The sequence below is a fragment of the Macaca nemestrina genome, chromosome 3 (assembly GCF_043159975.1).
Source record: "Macaca nemestrina isolate mMacNem1 chromosome 3, mMacNem.hap1, whole genome shotgun sequence".
Lineage (NCBI taxonomy): Eukaryota > Metazoa > Chordata > Mammalia > Primates > Cercopithecidae > Macaca > Macaca nemestrina.
In genome coordinates, this window is record NC_092127.1 from 13,352,294 (window position 1) to 13,373,507 (window position 21,214).

The 21,214-nt window shown below is 37.8% G+C and overlaps 1 long non-coding RNA gene across 2 annotated transcripts in view; it reads right to left on the reverse strand.

Moving 5' to 3' along the window:
- LOC105466633 (uncharacterized) overlaps positions 1-21,214 on the reverse strand; it is a 78,757-nt gene that overhangs the window by 36,232 nt on the left and 21,311 nt on the right. For both annotated transcript variants that reach the window (XR_978335.2, XR_978336.2), the window contains exon 2: positions 233-298. This is a non-coding gene — a long non-coding RNA (uncharacterized lncRNA). The remainder of the gene's footprint in view (positions 1-232; positions 299-21,214) is intronic.

The following is a 21,214-nucleotide window of genomic DNA, read 5'->3' on the forward strand; positions in this document are numbered from 1 at the left end:
TACTTAAATATTTTCTCAAATTTTCTATCTTGATGACCAACAATATTTCCTACTTGAAGTTTTTGAATTAGGTAATAATTTTTTAATGCTAAACAATTTAATCATATAGTATTCCTTTAAAGCTCATTTGCCAGTTGCAGAATTGAGTTGTTAGACTGGAAGAAAATATGAAGTGCCAGAATTTCTGCAGCCTGCCTCCCAAAACATTCATTAGCTTGCACTTTAACTGTACCTGTTCAGATCCTTCCGCAGATCACAGCTGAATGAATAAGGTTATCCAATTAAACATCTTTATATCCTATGGAAAACAAAACAAAACACAATTTTATACCACTCAGTAACTCTTGTACTCAGACACAGGCACTCTAACTTTCATTTTGTATTGCTGAAGTTTGTATTTCTAAAAATCAAAGTGTCAGGGCGGTGCTACACAGAGAACCAGAGAAGCAATCTGACCCTGAGGAAGCATACCAGGACTCATGTGAAGAAAAGCAGACAGGCTGTAAGAAAAGCAAGCCTCATAAGCGAATGACCAGATGAGCAGAGTATTTTTGAAGACTTCCAAAAGGAGTGCATTTGAATAGTAGTCAAAATGGACATATTTAACTATACCTAAAAATAAGTGAATCATGAGTTCATCAGAAATGTGCTTCTTAGTCTATAGTCATGTTTAAACAATATTAAATCAATAAAACAGTAGCAACAGCATAGTTTGTGAGAGTCTCAAATTCCTTTATAAATATGGAGAAGGAAAATAGTATAGGAAAATTTTTAGGGGGCCAGATACGGTGGCTCACGCCTGTAACCCCACCACTTTGGGAGGCCAAGGCGGGCAGATCACCTGCGGTCAGGAGTTTGAGATCAGCCTGGCCAACATGGTGAAACCTCATTTCTACTAAAAATACAAAAATAAGCCGAGCGTAGTGGCAGGCGCCCATAGTCCCAGCTACTAAGGAGGCTGAGGTAGGAGAATTGCTTGAACCCAGGAGGCAGAGGTTGCAGTTAATCGAGATCGTGCCACTGCACTCCAGCCTGGGTGACAGAATGAGATGCCATCTCATTTAAAAAAACAAAAGAAAAAAAGAAAAAAAAAATTTAGAGGACAGTATTATCAACAAAACCAGGTGACAAAATATCTCCTCAAAACCCCAGAATACGCATAAATAGAATCAGACTGAGGCTATGTGATCAGCAGCTATGCAGAAATAGAAGAAAAGAAATTTATTATTTCGGAAGAAAAGAGTTCTGATGATCCTCTGAGACAGAGTTCAAAAGTTGCTTTAAAATCTTCATCTCTAAAAGAAAAGGACCACAATCTGAGTGGGAATCTCAGCAAGCAGACTACAGAACCAAATGGTGAAATGGATGAGTACACGATAGCAAGATCACAGAAAGTAGAAGGCTACAGCAAGATCAGAGGATGCCCAAGTTCTCAGTAATTAGAAACATACGAAAAAATCATCCTTTCATTAGGACAGCGCCCCTTCTAAGGAAATATCGCTGAAAGTGGACTCCAAATTGGGCAAGCAAGAACGCTGGTGGTACAGAAAGAAAAGGCTTACACACTAGTCAGGGGGAGTTCAGACGAAGTTGACCTCAGAAAGCTTTTTTAGAGGTAGTTAGAAAGACTGACACTACTATTCATACTTCATAGGACCCATGATGAGGGAAATTTTCAACACTGAAGGTCAAAATGCATACTGCTTCACTCACAACCGTAAATACTAACAGCTCTTTCTAAATACACAAGAAAATCCATCTTATTTAAACATGAGCAACAGAAAATGTTTGTAATTGATTGCTACTGAATGAGAGTGTAAAAATAAATGCTCAAATAACTTACCAACAAAGGATCACCCCAGAAAAAGGTGTAACTTAGTATTTCAAAATTGGCTCAAAGGAGCTAAGAAATTACGGAAGCTACAAATGAACAGTGTGAAGCACAAAAAAGGAAATTCCAAAAATAATATAACCAGACAAAGGGAGAATATTAAGGAATAGTGGAGAGAGATTGGGAAAGGAATAAAATCACACATAAAAACTAGACTAGGCCGGGCGTGGTGGCTCACGCCTGTAATCCCAGCACTTTGGGAGGCTGAAGAGGGTGGAACACAAGGTCAGAAGTTCAAGACCAGCCTGGCCAAGATGGTGAAACCATGTCTCTACTAAAAATACAAAACCTAGCTGGACGTGGTGGTGAGTGCCTGTAATCCCAGCTACTTGGGAGGCCGAGGCACAGAATTGCTTGAACCCAGGAGGTGGAGGTTGCAGTGAGCCGAGATTGTGCCACTGCACTCCAGCCTGGACTACAGAGCAAGACTCCTTCTCAAAAAAACAAAACAAAAAAACAAACAAAAACCACAAAAACCGAGAAACACTAGAGAGAATACAGGAAGAAAAATGAAGTTTAAAAAGGAACACATTGTTAAAAAATCAGAAGTGTAAGGAAAAACATAGGAAAGGGTTCATTGCAAAAAAGGTAAATGTGGAAGAGAGGCCATGAAGAGACCACCTATGTGTAAAAGAAAACTGAAGAATAAAGATGAAGTGCAATAAAGTGAGAAAAGGACACTCTAACCTGGGAAAATCAACTCAGAATCATCAACACCAAGACATTTCATGTAAATTAATTCAGATTCAGAGAAAGAGAAAGAATCCTTTAGACATCCAAATAAAAAGAACATATAATTTGTAAAAAGAAAATCTGAATCGCCTCAGAGTGTTTGATATGAACACTTTGTACCAAACGACAATCAAGAAGCATTTTTAAATTCTCAAGGGGAAAAAAAATAAAAAATAAAAAAACATGAACTTAATGATTTTGTACAAAGCTAACTGATCTTCAATTGCAAATTCCAAACAAAAATAGTCACAAATGTGCAATAAATTATGGTTTGTGCACACAATGCTATTAACAGCAGTTACCAGCAACAACACAGATAAATCTTAGAGCATAAGACGGAGTGGAAAAAGCAAATTACAATATGCTTTAGAAAGTCTGAATCCAGATTTATAAAGCTCAAGAATAAGCAAAACTAAAATATGTTGTTTAGGGATACACATATGTGATAAATCTACCAAAAGCAACAACAACAAAAATAAGAGAAGAGGAAAAAACAGTGGTTTCTTCCTATGGGGATGGAGAAGGATGACACAGCAGTGGGGTGGCCAAGTTCTAGCTCCTCACAGCTGGCCATTTTGTTATTGTTGTTGAGGTTTATTGTTCTTTATAGTCTTCCTAAGAAATATGTAGAAATATTTCCTAAGAAATATGTAGAAACAAGCCTTAGGTGGGCAATAAATAACTATAAAAAATACATCATAGGCCAGGCGCAATAGGTCATGCCTGTAATCCCAGCACTTTGGGAGGCCAAAGCAGGTGGATCACCTGAGGTCAGGAGTTCGAGACCAGCCTGGCCAACATGGTGAAACCCCAACTCTACTAAAAATACAAAAATAGCCAGGTGTGGTGGTGTGCACCTGTAATCCCAGCTGCTCGGAAGGCTGAGGCAGGAGAATCTCTTGAACCTTGGAGGCGGAGGTTGCAGTGAGCTGAGATTGTGCCACTGCACTCCAGCCTGAATGACAGAGTGAGACTCCGTCTCAAAACAATCAATCAAACAAAAAAAGATCATAAAGACAGGTAGCCTTGAATATATGTGACTGTAGAACATAGATTAATTTGGGAGATAAGGGCAAAATATTATAAAATTATACATGCTTTAACAGTGTACATACAATAAAACTAACAAAAGTGGAATGCGTGGAGAATATGTAAAGGGTAGAATAAGCTTGGCAATTGCCTCATAAGAATTAGAAGAAATTTTTTTAAATCATGTATAAATCAGATAATGGGAGAAAAGAAAAGGATGAGGAATAGGAAGTCACTGGGCAGTATCAATATTGATTATTACAGGGAACCAGTAAAGAGTATCTAAGAGAGATGTAACTAAGGATATTATGTAAATGTGTCAGTAAAAAAGTAACAATTAGGCAAACAAACCTCATAACTCCAAAATAAATACAAAAAAGGTAAATTACAAAGCAAATAAACTTATGATGAAAGGCTTTATATGACTCCGTATTTTACAACTAACATTTAGAAATGTAAACTAAAACCATATAATGGAACTAAGATCACAGATATAAGTTATATGATTGTATGATCTTATGACCAATTCTGTGACCTGTCATATTAATAACAATATGGTTCTCACTGCTCTATTAAATGAAGGTGAATTTCAGATTAGCCAACAATGTAAACTTCAACTCTATGTTCTTACAAAACAGATCCATAAAACAGAAACTGAGAAACGCTAAAAATGAAAGGACAAAGATATACCTGGCAAAGAGCAAATAAAAAGTTTAAAAGCACTAAACAAATGAGGGAGTACCTATTTCAATGTTAAAGGCTGTGATTTGTAATAATAATATAATAAAATGTAAGAATGAACCAAGAAAAAGAAAACTTAGAATTCAGGAAACAGGAGATCAAAGCCAGAAGGGAAAAGTATTGACTGAGTAGTGGTGAAATAATGTCTCAGGAGGACGAAGATGCAGCAGACCTAAAACGTAATGAGGGAAGATAGAGGAAGACAGAAAAAGCATGATACTGATACCTACCCCAATATACAGAATTATATTTGGAGGGAATTTATAATTTAAAGTATTTGGGAAATATTTGGGAATACATACTTAGAAAAGTTAGCAAATGAAAAAATTAGGCAATGAACTCTAGGAGAAGAAAAAATATATATAGGCACACTTATATATACAAGACTGAAAATGTGATCACAGTGCATTAGATGTCTCTGCTATGAAAAATATTGGCAGTCACATTAATGTGAAAATTGAATATTTATTCATCATAAACTGTGCTGTAACTAAAATGAGAATATGAGCAGGTAGAAAATGTGTGTATGGCAGTGAGAAAGAAAAACATAAGGGACTGTATCATGTCACAGGAGAAAATCAACATATTGTATAAAATTGATTTTAAAAAGAAAGAGCAGCTTAAGCATATTACTTAGAAAATCAATGAAGTACAATTTTACAATTCTTTGGGGTTGACGTGTTCCAGCCTTATTCCAGTCCCTGCAATAGTGAGTCACAGAGAAGTCCTAGCCTACACAGAGTTAACTTTCTTGTGGGGGCATATGAGCAATAAATAAATAAAAATTAAATGTATAGAATGATAGTTTTATGTGTCAACATGGCTAGGCTGTTAATTCAATAATCATCCCCAGGTATTAACCACTAATTATAGGTGTTGCTGTGCGGGTATTTCTTAAATGAACTAAAGTACATATCAGTTGACAAAGTGAGGATGTTACCCTAGTATAATCTGATTCAATCAGGTGAAAGGCCTTAAGAGCAGAACTGAGGCATCCCTGAGGAAGAAAAATCCCCCTGTGGACTGCGGGCTTCAGCACCAGCCCCAGAGTAGCAATCTATCCTTCCTGGAGCCTTCCTGTGGACTTGTAGCCTGCTTTGGCCATCCTCCACAATCACATAAGACAACTCTGCAATAAATGTCAATATATATCTCCTACTGGTTCAGTTTCTGGATTAAGCCATGACTGACACATATAAGAATGCCAGATACAGATACAAAAGCAATGCTGGATAAGAGTGATAAGAATGTGTGTGAGGGGAGGATGCTGTTTTACATTGGGTGGTCAGGAAGGACTCACTGAAAGGATGCTTGACTGACTGATAGCATCACTGCTCTCATTCTTCACTCCTCTTTTATCCAGGCCTTTTGCCATGGGACTTTGCATCACTTTGCACCAAAAGCAGGATCTATATTTTTTCAACTGCTGAATCTAGACAGATTCAGAGGCATGTGAAATCATGACAGGACTTTCTCAAGCTTCCGTGTGAGCCTCATCTATCAGTATCTCACTTCCCCAAAACAAGCTTTTTTACAGATGAGGCTAATGCAGAAGCTTGAGAAAGTCACAAAGCCTTTTTGAGAAAGTCCTGCCATAATTTCACGTGTCTTTTTCCTTGGCCATAACCATAGCAGTATGCCAGGGCCAGCCTGCTGGAGGATGAAAGACATGGTTGCCCCAGTCATCCCTGCTGAGGCTGTGCTGGATCATCCAGTAGCCAGCTGACCCTCGGATATATCACTCCGCCCATTCAAGATCAGCAAGCGGTGACTTGCTGACCCACAGCTGAAGGTGGACACATGATTGGGCCCACGCTTGACCAGCCAAGTCCCGCCCAGTGTAGCCGAAACTTTTAAGTAAATATTTGATGTTGGAGTGGCACTGATGTTTTGTCATGGTTTGCTGTGCAGCATTGTTGTACCAATAGGTAACTATACGGAATAGGCCTGAAAGAAGCAGAGGATCAGGCCATACTGAAGGAACAACACTGCTGCAGTGGAAAGGACAGGCTCAAACGCGCTAAGGCAGGAGTGTGCTTGTCATGCCTACGGGGCAGCAAATGGGCTTGTCTAGCAGGAGTACAAAGAGAGGGAAAGGTATCAGGAGGCAAAATAAGTTGAGGGGCAGTAGATGAAACATGTAAGGCCTTGTAAACCACAATAAGGATGGAATGACACAGGAACTCAATGGATGCTTTCAAACCAATTAGTATAAGGACTCTTAAACATGTACATTGGCTGCTGTATGGAGAATGAGCTCCAGGGAGGCAACTGCAAGGTAGGAAGGCTGTTCCATCCTCCAGTGTAAGTTCTCAGTGAAAATGGAAAGTGATTGTTGCTTTGATCAGGTTACAGCAGAAGACGTGGTAAGAAGTGTTCAGATTCTGTACATTTTGTTAATAGAATGCCAAAAGGATTTTTAGATGGATGGGATACGAAAGAAAGAAAAAAATTAAAGGATGATTCCAAAGCTTTGGTTTGAGCAATTGAAGAACAGAGTTGCCATTTATTTAGTTGAGGAAAAGTTTTGGAGGAGCAGGTTTGGGTATAGGTAGCAGGAGTTGAGTTTTGAACATGTTAATTTTGAAATGGCATTAGGTATGCAAGTGGAGATGTTATGTGGTCAATTATATAGAGATAGAGACAGAAATATGAATCTGGGATCACTTATAAGATACAGATAGCACAAAATTGAAATCCCAGAGGGAATTTCTGACAAAACGTAAATGATAGAAATTGAGCCATGAAAACTAATGCAAGACTTAAATATACCAATTAACAAAGAAAAGTTTGGAGGGTGATTAAAGACCTACCATTGAAAAAGGCACACAGACCAATGGTTTCAGCAACCAAGCTAACTGAGTGTGCTGCAGAGTACCGTAAGAAACAGTTTAGAGAATTGGACGTGAACTTCTCTGGAAAGTGGAAATTAGGGGTTGGTAGAATTGAGACAGGCAGCTGCTGTTTTTCCTTTTAAAACTTGTACCTCTGTATAATGATTTAAATTGCATATGGTATTGTGTTGACTAAGCTTATTGAAATAATATGGCAGGGAGGTGCAAAAGTAGAACCAGTGGGTGTAGAGAAATCTTCCCAGATATTCAGTTATGAGGCGGGGGCAGAGAAATGGGTCAGTGTTATGGTTAGGCAGTGGGAAGTAGAAGGGCTATGAAATTTTAAATGTGTGTTCCCGTAGAGACGAAATGACCAATCAAAGTCAGATGAATGATACAGTGAGGAGGAAGAACTGAAAGAACATAGTTTTCCCCAGGAGAGAATCATTACACTATAGAATACAAATGAAAGGACTGTTCTTTGTTAAAGGAAGGTGTGTTAGTCAGGTCAGGCTGTATAACATGCTACCATAGACTAGTGGCTTATTGACAGCAGAAAGTTGGTTCTCACTCTTCTGGAATCTGGAAGTTCAAGATCCCCGAGGGTTTCAGCATCATCTGGTTCTGGCGAGGGCCTTCTCTCTGGTTGAAGACTGCCGTCTTATGGTGTGTTCTCACACAGCTGAAAAAGAGCTAGCTAGCTCTCTGGTCTGTCTTTATAAGGCACTAATCCCATTCACAAACTTCAATCAGGCCTTAGTTACCTCCCAAAGACTCCACCTCCTAACACCACCACCTTGGGATGAGGGTGCCAACATGAACGATGAGCAGTTACACTCAGTCCATGACAGCGGGATCGTTGCCTTTACTTGAAGGGAAGAGAAAGAAAAAGGATTCTGTCGCTGAGAGGTTTATGGATTTGGTGACAGAAAAGGAGAGGGAATTGCCACCGAATGCTTTCTGGTTTTGGAGTATTTCTAATACTTTCTTTTTTTCTAACACTGTTTGAGTTTCAGTGAAGTAGGAAAGGAGGCCGTTTGATGAAAATAGGAGTTAGAGAAGGTCCCAAGAGAGTAAAGCATACATGAAAAGTCATCTTTGATACACAGGGAAGAGAGTATGAGAGAGACACAAATCGGCAAACAATGTTTTGCTGCGGCGCTGAGGGATCTTCGAAATTTGTGTTTATGAATTTAAAAGATCTCCATAGAATCGCACCCACCTGGGCATTGCATCCATCAGGAGTGGCTGTGGGTGTCATCAGTGAGCCACACGAGGAGCAGGGGAGAAGGCTGGCATGTAGGGAAGAAACTGGGATGCCCTTGAGTGGTTTCCTGGACTATTTTGGAGCGGTATTAAGGAAATGTCTGCACATTTTGCAGGTTGGAATTGAACCAAAGAGAATATTTTCCTATTGAAACCCTGTTATAATCCACAAGCTGGGATGGAGTTGAGAAGAGGGAGTGGGAGTGCATCATCTTATTTGATATTTGACAGTGTGAAGAATGTGAAACTATTGGGATTATTCCCATTTTACAGTTGAGAAGATGAGTCATTGGAAAGTGAGGACAGAATTGGAATATGGAACTTCTATCTTCTGTTAAGAAAGCAAAATTTGACCTCTGCCTTGTTGGGATTTTTGGTTGAACCTAAGAATTACATTGACATAAGATACATTAACAAGAGAAAGCACACAAATTTGTAAAAGTTTCATGTGACATGGGAGACTTTATAAGGAAATAAGGACCTGAAGAAGTGGCAAAATCTAAATGCTTTTATACTAGGCTGAACAAAGAGAGGCATTTGTGGAAAAGCAGCCACATTTTGTGGGGAGGCTAACGGAAGATAAGAATTCTTTTAACAAGGTCGGTTTGTACAGACCTCTCCTACAGAATTATCTTGGCTATGACTCCCTGTTGAAGAACGTGGTTTTTTTCTTTTTCTTTTTTTCTTTTTTTTTTTTTTCCTCTGGGGCTGGGAGGGCGTCTCTCACGGGAATTTTCATCTCTCGTTTCCAAGAAGAAAAAGGGAAAAACAGATTATCCCTCTTGTATCTGTTGTTTCTAAATGCCTTTAGCTTAAAATTGTCCCTCTGCCAAAGTGGCCTATTTTGGGGTGTTCTGCCACACACCACTTCCAAGTTTTTTGTTTCATGTTGCTTCACTGTACTGTCATATTGCCTCAAACCTAGTAGGGAGATATTTGAAATGGATTCTTATTTTAACTCGTGCTGTACCTTTTGCACATAAAATTTGAATGTCTATCATCTTTACCAAAGAAGAGGCAATCTACGGCTCTGATTTTAGATTATCCAACCTCAATTAAAGGTAATCTGGGAAATTCTGTGTCCCCTATAAAAGACCGAGAGTTATATTAATTACTCAGCTTCACCCACTTAGAAGTGAAAGGCCTTGGAAAGAAAAGGCAGTTATTTTTTAAATCATAAATTTTTCCAAATCTGAATTCTAAGAATCTTTTAACTTAGACAATTTTCCTTCCTGGCTCCACCTTCAGTGAAATCCTGCCAGTTTCTACACTAAGGACAATCCATTAAAGTGAGATTCTTGAAAAAGTTGACATATTCCAGGAGAATGAGCAGTTCATTTTTATAAGTACTTAAATATTTAATTAAATACCCCCAAACCCTAAAGGATTGTTGCAGGAAGATATTAAAACCTGAAACCCAAAATTTGCTTTGAATATTAGCCACTGAAAAAGAATTTTCAATGAACTCTAAGGATACTGAAATTAACAATTACTTATCAATTCTGGTAATTGGACACCCCATCCGATTCATGCTGCTGGCATTCCTGACAGATCGGAGCTGCCACTCACCATCTTTTTCTGAAATCTTACTCTGCAGCTAAAAAGCATGGTATCTCCTGTAAAGACCTTTTAAAATTCTCTCAGGAAGTAGCTCTCAGCAGAAACATTCATTAAATTTGGTTGTCCATTTTCCTGTCACTTATCCAGGAAGATTATTTTAACTCTCGGATTTTCAGGCTAACAGAAAACGGCTGACTATACTGTGGTCCCAGAGGAAATTTCTTCTGGGAGAAACAGAAGGCGAACTCTACTTTCAGAGCAGACATTACCCTCACCAGTGGGTGAACAACACCAGTAGGGCTTCAACTCTTGAAATCCAGAATCAGTTCTTGAAATCCAAAATGGATGAATACAATCTTACATCTTTATTTTTCAACTTAAATGTCACTGTAAGCCAATCATTTACAATTTCTTGGAAAATAACTTTGGCCTAGTTAAATAAATTATTTCTTAAAAAAATTCATAAGGTTTTGTAGGGCCAGTCCTTTAAAGCATGTTAACATGCTTCATACTAAAATACCTTTAACTGCATCCTCTTCAAGTTTACCTATAATCACAGTACATTTAAATTGCTAGAAAATCCTTATAAGTATTTACATATGCCAATCTAATGTTAAGTTATCTAAATAGACTTCTATTTAATCAAGGAAGTTATCTACAATCTAGTGCATAAACCCTCTGCTTTTTAAATTTAAGCTGGTTTTTCCAATAAAAATTAAGTAAAACTGTTATGTGTATACAAGTTAGTGTTTACGAAACTTTTTTTTTTTCTTTATTTGAGACAGAGTCTCGCTCGGTTGCCCAGGCTGGAGTGCAGTGGCATGATCTCGGCTCACTGCAAGCTCCGCCTCCAGGGTTCACACCATTCTCCTGCCTCAGCCTCTCAAGTAGCTGGGACTACAGGCACCCACCACCACACCCGGCTAATTTTTTGTATTTTTAGTAGAGACAGGGTTTCACCATATCAGCCAGGATGGTCTTGATCTCCTGATCTCGTGATCCACCCGCCTCAGCCTCCCAGAGTGCTGGGATTACAGGCATGAGCCACCACACCTGGCCACGAAACTCTTAATTGCTAAACCACTAGAAGTAACTTCAAAATAAGGCAAAGTTTAGTTAAGTAGGTATGTCTTTATTTATTCTTAGAGATTATATGTATTTTTCGAGAAAACCAGAGAAAAGAGACTTTAAGTTTGGCAAAGATTAGTTAATGAAAACTAACAGATAGTCTGATATTCTTAGGTACAAAACAAACATTAAATAATAAAAAATAATGTAAGGGCCATTTCAGGAAAAAACAGGCAAAGGAATCCAGAGTGTTGCTAAGAATTCTTAGGTAAATTTAATTTTGAGAGGGTGGTGGGAAGGGATCAACTTATCTGGCAATATTATGATCACATGGTGGCATTCATTAACAGATAACTTCTGATATATGGGACTGTATATGGGAAATGAAGCCAGATAAATGGATTCTTCATATTTAGTACCCACACAAATAGCCAAACATCCATTTTTTGGACTTCAAGGGCAAAAACGATCTTGGGTTTCAAGAGTTGAAGTCCTTTGTTGTTGCCTTATAAATATTGCCTGACTTGGCCCTTTCAAACACAGACTTGAAGTGACAGGCTCACAGGTATTAGAGATGGCTCTTTGGGGGCAGCTCCCAGACGTTTTTAATTTCTGAATCTTAACACTATCGAAGACTTTAAGGATTCCTCACCAGTTATCTAAAAAAATACCGCTTACATTTAATTCTCATTGTAGGTCATCAGAGAGCAAACAGTGTTAGTGTTGTGTGTTTTCTTATCTCAGTCCATTGTTTAAGATATTTAAGAACATAGATTTTCATAGACAAAACTCTGAATCACCTTGAAGTTATAACCTAAGTACTGTTATGAAGTTGGAAATAATTGATCTATGGCCAACACTGTCTTTAAAAAATCAAACGATATAGTTAGCATCCTTATAGTATAAGTAATTTCAATGAACGAAGGCTGTTGCTTTATTATTTAATTAGTTCTAAGCAAAAATACCACTTGAAACAATATAAAGAAAATAATTTTACAGTGTCAGCCTTCATTTTGATGAATTAGATGGATTGATTTCCAAAATTTATTACTAAAGCAAATATTTTCTAGCAATGTCAGCTCTAAATAGGATGTCCCTTCCTTTCCCTTTGAATTTAATGAATATTTTTGGTTTGGTATGTTTGTTTCTTTTGTTTTGTTTCTTTGCACAGGTTGGGCTAGGTGTACTGCAGCAGCAAATAAGACTATGGCTATTTTGTGTGTATATGTGCGTGTGTGTATGTGCGTGTGTTTGTCTCTGTGTCTACATGCAAACACAGGAAAAGCAGGGAAGCAAATGGCCAAGAAATCAATAAGAGAAATATTATGAATGAACACTAATTTAATAATATTTACTGTTAATTTTCACTCTGAAAAATAATTTTAATCAGTAGAGGCTTTGGTCTTCGGTTTAATTATTACCATTTTATTTCAAAAGACTGGTGTAAGACTTGAAGAACATGTGTTATTCACTTACAGTTTACCGTTTGTATTTAATAGTGTAGTGATGCTAAGTGGTCAATAACTATCAAAGTTGGTATTCATGGGGGTAGTGCAAGGGTCAGCAAGTTTTTTCTGTGGAGTCACATATAGAAACAAGTTGCAGGGCTGGTGCAGGGCAAAGGACATTCAGTACAGCAAGCTACAGCTCTGAGTTTGAGCTCTCCACTGCTACTAAGTGAGGTTGCTTCCTGGCCTTTGCTTCTTCATCTATAAAATGAGGGAGTTGAAAAGTCCCTGTCAGTTTTAACATCTAGTGATTTTGATGGGGTCATCACCCCGCAGTGATAATTATTATTATTGATAAGATACACAATGATATTTTGTAGTTTGCAAAGTGCATTTGTATATTATCCCATTTAGTCCTGGAGATTTTCTGTGAGATGGTATAATTTTGCCAAGTTTTTGGATAAGGAAACTGAGGACCTGAGCGTTTAAAAAATATTCCTGAGGTTGGCCGGGTGCGGTGGCTCACGCCTGTAATCCCAGCACTCTGGGAGGCCGAGGTGGGTGGATCACGAGGTCAGGAGATTGAGACCATCCTGGCTAACATGGCAAAACCCCGTCTCTACTAAAAATTAAAATAAAATAAAATTAGTAGGGCATGGTGGAGGGCGCCTATAGTCCCAGCTACCCGGGAGGTTGAGGCAGGAGAATGGTAAGAACCTGGGAGGCGGAGCTTGCAGTGAGCCGAAATCGCGCCACTGCACTCCAGCCTGGGCGACAGAGTGAGACTCCATGTCAAAAAAAAAAAAAAAAAAATTCCTGAGGTCACACAACTAGCAACAACAAACTCTCATCCTGAACCTAAATGATCAGCCCACATCAAGTTCCCACGACATTTCTAATACTTTGAGAAAGTTATCCTTAAAAATAACTCTTTAAAATATTTAATGCTCATGTTCTCAGTATTTTGATCACTGTGAAAACCTAATTGAAAAGCTTTCAACCAAAATTACCACACTTGTCTTATCTTTCCCAAGATACTGGCTATAATTCTGAGAGGAAGCTAATGATGTCTACGGAAAGAAAGGGAAAATTAACTGGAATAGGTAATAGAACATCTGTGTCTCTTCTACATATCTTGTAAAGTTGAGAAACTGGTAGCTGACACTTACCTTTCAAGGTAATAAGCATTACATTTAATTTTATATCCTCATAAATGCAATGCCTATTTCCAATTTGCCTACCAACATAATGCGCTATATTCTTTGTGTAAAGATGGTCTCATTACTACACAGAAATATCAAGGCTCGAAGAATTTTTTACTGAATTGACTAAAGAAAATCTTCATTTTAGACCTTTCCTCCCTCCTTGATCACTTATTTGACCTTCAAAAAGTTACAAATTTTCTGTAGGCCTTTATTCGGCCACTAAATTCTAAGAAGAAAAGAAATTTATAAGATGTTTTAATAATTTGGGGTGTGGACCTAGAATAACTGAAGAAAATAAACTAATAATATCTCAACTTTCTCATGATATAAAGAATAGATCAGCCGGGCACGGTGGCTCACGCCTGTAATCCCAGCACTTTGGGAGGCTGAGGCGGGCGGGTCACGAGGTCAGGAGATCGAGACCAACCTGGCTGACACGGTGAAACCCCGTCTCTACTAAAAAAATACAAAAAAAAAAATTAGCCGGGCGAGGTGCCGGGCGCCTGTAGTCCTAGCTACTCGGGAGGCTGAGGCAGGAGCATGGCGTAAGCCCAGGAGGTGGAGCTTGCAGTGAGCCGAGATTGCACCACCGCACTCCAGCCTGGGTGACAGAGCAAGACTCCTTCTCAGAAAAAAAAAAAAAAGAGTAGATCATGTCACCTTTAAAGAATTATGTACATTCATTCAGAAATAATTTTGAGTGACTATTGTGTGCCAAGTACTTTTTCAGGCCTTAGGGATACAACAATGAACAAAACACAATTTATTCCCTTGTGCAGCTCACATTTAGTTGAAGGAGACAGATACACAAATAAATAAATGAATATGTCATTTTTCTGGGTGCAAATTAGGGATACAAAGAAAAAGAGAATAAAAAAGAAAAGACTGAAAAGACTGATAGAGGGGGTGCTTGACAGAGAGCTCACAGAAGACCAGGTACAGAGGTCCGGAGGCACAGGAGGCTGAGCTGGTTTGAGGCACAGCAGAGAGACCCATATGGCTGGATCAGAGGGAGCAGAGAGGCCAGTAAAAGGAAATGAGGCTGGAGAGCGTTCACCTTGATTGTGGTGAAGAGCCCTGAAGTCTTTTCTACAGAAATGAGTCATGATCTGACTTATGTTTCAAAAGGGTCACTCTGTTATGTCTGAAGGGTTCTCTGTTAGGGAGCAAGATGAGAAGCAAAGATAATAAGAAATAATAGCAAAAGTCCAAGTAAGAACATGTGAGATGGGGAAGGGTCATAGTCGTGCAATAAGTGGTGGTCAGACTCTTCTAGACATATTTCAAAGGAAGAGCTATTTGAGTTTACAGATGTTTGCCTGTGAAGAGTGAGAGGAGTCAAGGATAACTCTGAGAATTTTCACCTGAGAAACAGGAAGATGAATGATGCCTTTCAATAAGAAGTCGAGAGGGTGAGTATATCAGATTGATGTAAGTGGGGGTATGTGTGCAGTTGAGCTTGTTTGGGACATGTTACATTTACAAGGCTTATTAAATATCCAGATGGATGTCAACTAGGTACTTGGATGTGTGAGATCTGAGTTCAGCAGAGGCTGGAGGTGGCAACTTCATCATGAAATGATGAGTCCACCTAGGAAGTAGGGCAAGCTAGAGAAGAGATACCAGGGTCACCTCCTGTGGTTTCCACAAACGTTGGGAAGGTGAGGAGAAGAGCAAAAGAGACTGAAAAGAGGAATTCAAGGAGCAGTAGGAGGACTGAGAAAGAAGTGTTCTGGAAGCCGGGTAAAGAAAATGTTTTAAAAAGGGCACGCACTATGTCAAATGTTGCTTGTAGGTTGAGGTAGATGACAACAAAAATAAAAATATTGACCAGGGAGTTGGTAATGCAAATGCATCTCTTAAACTATTATGAGTTGTTTCAGTGCAGTGATCCAGACAAGAACTTTATTGGGGCTGCTTCAAGAGGAAGGAGGAGTAAAGGAAGTGGATACCATGGGTAGAGTTAACACTCTTGAGGAGATTGCTGCAAAGAGATCAGAGAATTGGGGCAGTAGATATAAGGGCTCTTGTTATCATCAGAGGATAATTTTAAGATGGGAGCAATTATAATGTGGTTGTATAGCAAAAAATGTTAATGCATGAATGATAGGGAGAAATTTAAAGAAAGTGATTCTAGAGCAGAAGATAGAGATGGGACACAATGCATAAGAAAGGTGGAGTGGGCCAAGATGATCAGACAGTTCAATCATGGTAATAAGAAAGAAGATGATAACGTGCTAATAGAGACAGGTTGGCAGATGTGGTGGTGAGAACATGTGGAAGATCTCTTCTGATTGCTTCAACTTCCTCAGAAAAATAGGGAGCAAGGTCGTCAGTAGAGACTAATTGGAGAAGTTTTGGAAAGATAAGTTATGGACTAATGGCCTAACATAATAAGGGAACAGAGGAATTAAGGAAATGTAATATTTTTCCTGGCAATATTGAGTCGACTTAAGATTAGTCATAATTCATATATTTTTTAAAGTAGTCATGATTGTGTACTTTCTTCCAACCACAATCAGCTTCCTAGGTACAAGGTACAGGAAAATTTAAGAAAGCATTGAGGGTTTTCTGGGACAGTATTATGGAGGTGGTAGAGTCAGTGAATTGGAGATGCCTATCAGATTGAGTTTTTTGTGTCTTAGACATTTAGAGGAAATAAATAGGAAAGATAAGACACAGTTTTCATAGAATGGGATACTTGTAGTAGAGATTAAGATAAGTGACAAAGATGTTGGTAATAACAAATTCTATGCTGTGACCATATGCATGGGTGACTGAGAAATGATGGAGAAACAGATTGTTGAAGATCAAGGAACTGATCGGTCTATTTCTCTCTGGTGGTATCTAGGGCAGTGCCACGGGTGGCAGACAGGAGATGTCACCAGGAATAAGGAAAATCTGTGGAATTCTTCATCTGTCCTGCTAATCATATGATGTCCTGCAGAGAGACTGCCATCACGTCAATAGAAGATTCAGACACATGGAACCCTGTGGATAGCTCCCGACAGCTGCAGCAATGGAAGTAAATTTATAGGTAAAACGGAAAAATACACTGTTTCCTAGCTATACAACTCTGTACTTTAAGATGGCCCAAAAAATTACCTCCTCTGACACATTTGGTGGCCTTTCTCAGGGAAAAGCCATCGTATGCATTATGGTCATCAAAGACACACAATAATATCAGAAGAGGGTGAACATTGCCTCTACTTCCTGATACCTTATTTCCCTTGCCCCCTTTAGAAAAAGAAAGTCAGTCTGTATGTTCCTGCTGTTCTGTGGCCTTCATTTCCAGAATTCCACACAGAGCTAGGTTGAAATGTGAGGGAAAAGCAGGAAATGGACTGCTCTACAAAAAGTATACTCTACACATTAGGGAATAGGAGAAAAAGTTTCTCCTGTGCAGCCTACCTCCTGGGGTAGGTAGCCTAGTTAAAAGTTAGAACTGAGATCATTTTGAATGTCTTTCAGACCCTCCTGTCTTTATTTAACATGATGCTATAAGTTGTTTTGTTAAGGCAAAATAACTTGGAAATACATCATTTTAATTATTATGGTATGTCATAATTTGGTCCTACTACAACAGACATAATCAATTCTCTTATCATAAACTATTGAAGTTTAATTTCATTATTATAAATGACACGGAAGAGAGAAACATATTTACATCAGCAGGCGTCTATCGCTCATCATTTGTGTTGGATCAATTCTGGCAGGAAAGAATATTAACCATTTTAATGAGCTTTTTCTCTCTAACACACACACACACACACAGACTCAAATTTGCTCTCCAATCAGACTATAGCATTAACAGTATTTCATCAGAAATATGTAAGAAATATCTCTTCACTATTTTGATATACCTGTAACAACACCAAATTTTAATTTAAAAGATATACTTTGGTTTTTAAGAGTGTAGAACTTCAATTAAAAAAAAAAACAGGTGAGTGGGAAGTTAGTCGTGTAATTATACATCCATTAGAAAGTAATGAAGTTATGTGAGAAAGCAAAATATTAGAGTTCATTTGGGTAAAGCTAAAAGAAGGGAGAAGCAGATGATAAAGCTGACACAGAATTAATATATAGCAGGGATGGGAAACTTCATCCCTTCAAAGAGCTAACAAAACTCATTAGCTCAAACTAGAACACCTGTCAAGTTTTGACCTTGCTCATATTTTCACTGATCTGAAATTAGAAGCAGGGAAAAAGACTGTCACACCAGAATTAATTCCAGTCAACAGGGAGGAATACATTGGCAATGAAAAAACTATTGTAAGAAAAAAAAAACTGATTAAGTAATATCAGAAATGGAGAAAACCTCCTTTGTATAATTCCTTGAGACAGATTTTAAATACAAAGGCAAGGATTTCATTCTATGTTCTGGATCTCTCTTAAGAAAGATGGATTAAGAGAGTTTGAAAGCTCTAAAAATGTAATTATCTAGGCAATAACTAATTATTCCAATGAGGTAGAAAAATGAAGGGCAAATTAAGAAATAAATGAGTTCCACAGAGTGTTCTCAGTGAATTTAGATGGTAATAGATGTGTACCACAGCAGGAAGAATGAACACACAGCCAAGGACAGATGTAAGATGCTGGCTTGGATAAATCAGGAAGGTGAAATCTGTAAGTCAGCCGATGGCTTACTAACAAACGCTAAGGAAAAATCAAACACAGAAACAAGAAAGGGAAAGGCCCCATTTGAGATGGATGTTTGAATGTTAACAGACGGTGGGAAGAAATAAAAACACTACCCTAGATTTTTATTTTATTCACTTGTTCTCTCACTTTGATAATGACATTCAGATGGAAAAATAACAAAAACAAATGAATTTATTCAAGCATACATGCAAAAACCATTAGGTTGAGAGATGTTGGAAAACAGGATATTTGCAAAGTTCCAAGGGTTGACACAGGTTATTCACTAGCTCAAAGGGGAAAACTACCTTTATATTTAAGAGATTTAGTGTTCAGGCCTTAACACAGGGACTGATTTTAGTATTGTGGGACATCCTGATATTATGTGTCTAATGATATGTTCAATATAAAGTATTCTTGTCAAAAATGTTTAACCTGAATCTAAGTAAAGTTTTAGACCTAATTTCCAATGAACAGAAAGTACTAGGGTGAGATGCAAGAAGGCAGAGTAGGAAGCTCTAGGGTCATACTCTCTACCAAAGCAACTGCTAAGCTGGAAAGGGCAATTGAAATCAATTAATTTGGAACACTAAAACCTAATTGGACATGTATGGCAACCAGGGGGGTGCTTGATAAAGGGTGAGGCTGCTACATTTTCTAGGTGAGCTGCATACGCAAAACAATGATCACCCGCCCCATTCTTCAGCCCCATTACAGCTAAAGGGGTTGCAGCCCGTGTTCTTGAAGTAGATGTCTGGTACCAGGGTGGGCGGTGGAGACTTTGGTCTCTAAAAATTTTGTGTAATGTGATTGGTTGATCTGGAAGCGCACCGAGAGACAGGCATACGTGCTTGCCTTGGTTTCAGTCCTTTCAGTAGCAAAGAGCTTCCACTGAAAAAGTTAAAGCACAGAACGTTTTCCCCCTTTCTTTGAAGGCAGACATTTTAAGGAAATCTTTATCAAGTCACTGGATGACTGCAGAGATAATGGAACAGAAATTTCAGTAACCACACACAACAAGGAATATATACTTTGCAAAAATAGTGTGGAAGTGTCTCAAATGGATGACTCTAGCCCTCAAAAAGCAAAACTCAGCAATCCCTGAGAAGTGGGAGAGTCAGATTTCCAGAGTCACTGCATTATAATACTAACATTGTCAGGTTCTCAATAAAAACACTGAAACATAAAGAAACAGAAAAGGATAGCCTACTCACAGGAAAAAGCATTTGACAGGAACCATCCCTGAAGAAGCCGGGATATTGGAATTACTAGTCAAAGTAATTAAATCAACTGTTTTGAATATGTAGAATGAGCTAAAAGAAGTCATTGACGAAGAACAAAAATAATTCAGGAAAACAAACAAAATGAGAATATTGGAACCCAGGAGTTTGAGAGCAGCCTGGGCAACATAGCAACAACTCATTTCTTAAAAAAAAAAAAAAAATCAATAAAGAGCTAGAAATTATAAAAAGAAAACAATCAGAAATTCTGGAGCTGAAAGGAACAATAACTTAAGGGAAAAGTTCACCAGGGCACCAGAGGATTCAACAGCAGATTTGAGCAGACAGATTAAAAAAAATGACATATGCATCTGTGTAGACACACATACACATATATGCACACACACACATATGTAATATTCAGTCATAAAAAGAATAGAGTTCTGATACATACTGGAAGACATACATACATCTGATATGTAACTGAAAGAACCTTGAAAAAGTATGCTAAGTAAAAAAAGACAAACACAAAAGGACAAATATAGCTTGATTTCCCTTATAGGGAAATAGGGAGATATCTAAAATAGGCAAATTCATAGAGACAGGAAGTAGAATACAGTTTGCGTATCACTTATCTGAAATGCTTGGGACTAGAAGTGTTTTGAATTTCAAATCATTTTGGATTTTGGAATATTTGCATGTATATAATGAGATATCTTGGGGATGGGACCCAAGTATAAACACAACATTTATTTATGTTTCATATGCATCTTACAGACACAGCCTGAAGGTAATTTTATACAATATTTTTAATAATTGCATGCATGAAGCAACATTGGTGTACATAAGCTCAGATGTGGAATTTTCCACTTGTGGCATCATGTCAGCGCTCAAAAAATTTTGGATTTTGGGGCATTTTGGATTTTAGATTTTTCAAATTAGGGATGCTGAATTTGTTGAGGATACCAGAGGCTCTGGGGAGGGAGAAATGGTAACTTATTACTTAAGTGGTATAGAGTTTCTGTTTGGAATGATGAAAAAGTTCTGAAAATAGTAGTAACAGTGTAAATGTACTTAATACCACTAAATTGCGTACTTTAAAATGGTTAAAATTGTGTTATGTATATTTTACCACAATAATAAATTTAAATATTATTAAATTAATTTGATATTTTTGAAAATAAGCTATATGTTAGGTCATATTAAAGTTAATGTTCTTAACTGTAACAATTATAATTTCATTAGGGAGAAAATCATTGGTGTGAAGAGTCATGAGATTTCAACTTTCAAATGGTTCAGGCAAAAATACATGCATCAACAGACAGGGATATAAAGATAAATCAAATATAGCAAATTATTAATAACCATGGATGTGAGTATTAGTATTTATAAAAATATAAGTATTATAAAAATGTTATATTAAAAGCTAGAAAAAATACTAACTGAAATCCAAAGTACATGAGATAGTATTATACAACTTAGATGTTAAAATTATCAAGCCTTCTCATTCTAATTAATTAGATCCTAATATGTTCATGAAACAACTAGTGCTCTTTGAGGAATCAAGAAAAATACGAAGGAA